Source organism: Aplysia californica, unplaced genomic scaffold (assembly GCF_000002075.1).
Source record: "Aplysia californica isolate F4 #8 unplaced genomic scaffold, AplCal3.0 scaffold00287, whole genome shotgun sequence".
Lineage (NCBI taxonomy): Eukaryota > Metazoa > Mollusca > Gastropoda > Aplysiida > Aplysiidae > Aplysia > Aplysia californica.
The window spans coordinates 500,909-505,565 of NW_004797557.1; positions in this window are offsets into that span (position 1 = coordinate 500,909).

The window sequence follows — 4,657 nt, forward strand, 5'->3', positions numbered from 1 at the left end:
GGGGGGCATTGTGGGAGGGAGTATCCAGACTGAAAAAACACGGCCCTTGGGCTCAATTGATAGGCAAAGTGGCTGTTGGGAGGAGGGGTGTTGTCTAAGGGGAGAGAACATTTAACATGCTTTGGTGTTTGATGTATGGCTTCCTGTTGTCACTGTGACCTGTATTTCCTGTGAAGCATGTGAATGCCATCAGAATGGTTGAAAGAACAGCATGGGTTTTGATCTAATAATAATAGCTGTGTGACTGAAGTTTATTTTTGTATACTATCCACTGAGACATTATGCTGATTTCTTTATGTAAGATACAGCTCTTGTCCTGTAATGCTTTTCTAAAATGATTTTTTCACATGAAGATACAGGTGAGATAAGACGTGCAAATGTTTTTATTTTTATTTTTTAGGGGGTGTTGAAAATTGATAGTCAGTTTCTCAGTGTAGGCCATCAGTGTACTTAGTTGACCCCCATGCGGGTGTGGTGAGGGAGTCCCACCTGGTGATTCTTTCTTAGGCCAATTGCTAAGTAGTCTGTAAATGTTAGACAGACTCGGTTATTGCGTGGAACACTTTCCATCTTTTGTCAGACAATCGTTGCTCCAAAGATTGTCTGGATTGTCCATATTGATTGTTTCACTTGTGCTCTTCCTACTTGAGTATATTTGGTGTAAATAAAAAGTCTAGATTACCAACAAAGTCAAAGATTGTATGTTTCAGTGTGTGTCACTATGACCTTGTCTGGCTAAGACTATGTTACTAATTGAAAAGAAAAGAGTCTCATGTGTGTGTATCAGGCTCCACTCCCGTGCATGATAATAAGTTTAATAAATAGTGCATATGCGTGCTTTAAGTAGGCTCAGTGCACTTCACAATTTATTATTACTTCGACAGACCCTATTACATTTAAAAACATTCACAGCTTCGTTTCAAGCTTTCAGTGCAAGCTGTCATTGTAAGGGCGCTCAAACATTTTCATACTGCTAAGATCTTTCACTGCTTTAGCTGGGAACCTGTTCTCATATGGGTGAAGGAAGGAACATGTGTAAAATGTCTTTAATAAAGACATAACGGCAAGACCCTACCCTAATTCAAACCTGTGATCTTACAGTTTCGAGTCTAACAGCCTACTGACATAACTAGTGGACTATTAGTGATACATTGCAGTTCTGGCAAAGTAAAAGTCAGGCTGTATGTTACTGGTAGTTTGACGTGTTTTGAGAAAAGATGTACATAAACATGCAGTAACATTTAGTTTCTTGTAAATTTGAGAACTAGCCAGCCTTCAGAACTATTTGGTCTTTGCGTTTCTTAGTATATGCTTTCAACTGAGTGACCACTAAGAGAGGGAGGGAGAGAGAGATAGAGAGAGAGAGAGAGAGAGAGTTTTGGGGGGAGGGGGAAGAATGCTCAATCAGTTAATAAGATGCTTCTGTGATTTCGCACTGTTTTGCTTTTTCAACCTTAAGGCTCACAGCTCTTCACAGTAACTCTCTTGTTGGATGTTTTCATTCAAAATTATAGGGTTTCTAAAAAAAGAAAAAGGTCAATAACTCGATCATCTCGGCATTAATTTCGACAAAATTTTGAAGAAAGAACATTCTACCGCGGAGCATCAAGCCTGTAAATATACAAAGAAAAACCAATCAATGTGTTTGAGAAATACTGTATCAGCTTTTCAAAATTTCAGCCAAAATCGGATAAAACACAAAACTTTACTTCAGTTCAAAGTGTTCCGATACAGAGTCGAAATCTGTCCGTTCTGGTTTCAGGACGAGAGTGATAAAACAACTACAGCCACATCAGATGTGTATAGCAATAGGCTGAGACCCTTTAGAAGAAATTTGGGGAGGACAAACTGTTGAGCTGTTGAGGAGGTTTTGTTCTAGTTGGATATGGGGCCATACCCCACACACCAAGAGTGGCCCTTGTTTGGTTGCAAGAAAGGTTTGGGCAACACTTTTATCAGCCAGAAGCGTGCAAATGAATGGTCACCGCATTACCCCTTCAATTATTATTATTATTTTTTTTTTAGACAAGAGTCTACGCAAAGAACCCACAAACAATCGAAGAGTTGAAAAACAGTGTTGAACAGGAAGTCCAAAGAATCGACCCAGGAACGTGCCACAGGGATGTTCAACATTTTTAGTGGCTTGTGTAGGGGATTGTCTTGTTTGTTTTGTTTTTGTAAAGTGTTTTACGGCGTTCGCAACTGCATAAGGTCATATGAGCGCGCGGGACACACCTACTATTTTCAGTTGGTAGAAAATTTTTGAATTTTGCCCGGGTGGCGGCCGAAGCCTACTCTTATCGATTTAAGACCACCAAGGGATCTTTAACGTGCGCAACCTGCACACGGGTCCTCCGAGATTTTTCGCCCTTGTCCGAGAAGGCTAGGTGTAGATCTTTCCTACCAGAAGATCAGGGATGTGGCAGAAAGACAGCAGTAAGGAGGAGCCAAGGAGTAGCATAGAAAGGCTGCAGAAAGAGTCAGGAGCCCAGAGGAGGGGGAAAAGGAGGTGAGGGGGTGGGGGCAGAAAGTGGAAGTGAAAGCAGACAACAGAACATTGCTAGAGAGCAGGAAAAGTGGTGAAAGGAGACAATTTTAATTTTAGAGAAGAAAATTTTTCGGGTCGCTACCCGAATTCGAACCCGGGACCTTTGAATGAGAGGCCAACACCTTAACCTCTAGGCCACGAGAGCCCCCGGGGATTGTCTGGAGGGAAATGGTCCTCAACTGGAGCATACAGTTTAGATAGTCTCCACCTTCTTTGAGTATATTTAGCAATATCAATACATGCAAAAATGCATTTTTCGAAATATAGGTATAGTGACTGTTTAAAAACTGACACACACACTCACTTGTACATAAACAAACACAGACTGTGATTTATGCTCTGATGTAATATACAGTGATAGAGGTTTAAGGTCATACATTCACACACACACACGTGCGCGCATGCGCACTCACACGCACACACACACACACACACACACACACACACACACACACACACACACACACACACACATCCAACTAGCGATTTACTCGCAGTAACAAGGAGTGACAAAGAAGAAACAGTAGACTACCTGTAAGCAACATCCACACACACCTGAATATATATTATTGGTGCCCGGAAAAGTTTCCCACACACTGACACACCACAATTAAATCTGTGTCCTCCGAGTGACAGGCGTCTGTGTGCAGTGGGTTAAGTGTTTTGCTGTCGCGCCCAGGAGACCGAGTTCGATTCTGGAGTGGGGAGAAAATTTTGTCAAGTATCTTCATCTTTCTGCTAGGGTGTTGTATCCCTCTCAACCCAGGTTGGCTCTGACAGGCAGGGTCCGAAGCCCGCCTCCTAAATGATTTAAATTGTGTTGATGGATGCGCTATAACACCAACCTGAACAGAGTGATATACTAACATACATATACCTGAACAGAGAGAGAGAAAAAGATAGAGAGAGAGAGAGAGAGAGAGAGAGAGAGAGAGAGAGAGAGAGAGAGAGAGAGAGAGAGAGAGAAGGGGGGGGGGGGATACTGGGGAAAAAGGAGATGTGTTCGAAAAATATCAAGTTTTTAAAATCGCTATCAAAATTAAGTAAAAAGTCTCACATTCGAAGTACAGTTCTTTCTCAGTTTTTTATTAAAATTTTTTTAAATACAGGGTTTATGGGAAACAACGATGAACAATTCAACACTTATTGAACAGGAGGTCCTAAAGAATCGACCCAGAAACATGCTACAGGGTTATTAAAAATTTCCAGCGGTGTATTCGAGCTTGTCTGAAGAGAAATGATCAACACGTACCGATCGAAGCACAGCCTTCCTTGGATTTGTTTGGCAAGGTCACTTTAAAATAAAATTCTTCTGTAAGTAGTTGGTGGGCGCTCTGGTGTGGTTTGCTCCTTCTTTCCTATCGAACATCTATCGTCCACATCTCTCCTCCATGTCTGTGTGATCTCCGCTCCAATGGTAGATGTTCAAACCTTCTCGTTTGGGATTTTGAAGGCCAGTATGTGTGATTTCATCATAGCTGGCAGCCAAAACCCCCAGTGAGAGAGGCAGTTAGGCTTTGCACTTAGATCTAGCGCCTACTGACAGTGCCAATTCCGCTTGGTTCCCGCCAAATTGGCATCCGAATCTCGCTTGCTCTTTGCTGGTTGTCAATAAAGACTAATAAAATGTAAACACACAAAAATCCCTCCCTCCCCCCATCTCTCTCTCTCTCTCTCTCTCTCTCTCTCTCTCTCTCTCTCTCTCTCTCTCTCTCTCTCTCTCTCTCTCTCTTTCTGTCTCGCAACATAGATCTAGTTCATACAGAATGCATGAAGAAAGTGTCAATCTTTCTAGGGGTCTCAAACCTCTTCTCTGTCGGTGAATAACGAAACAACATTAACTGTAACTACGGTACTACAGGGGCACAAAAGACAGGAAAGATATCTCTCTTTTTCTTTTACCTTCTCGTCTTCACCATATTGCTGCTGCTGTTGTTGCTGCTCTTGCTTCTGCTACCCAGTTACTGCTGTTGTTGTTGCTGTTACTGATGATGATAATGATGCTGATGACGATGACCCCGATACTATTTTTGCATCAATAACAAGAAAAGACCGTCACCGACAAAAATAAATTTGATTACATGTATTAAAATTATTCCACGCCCCCCC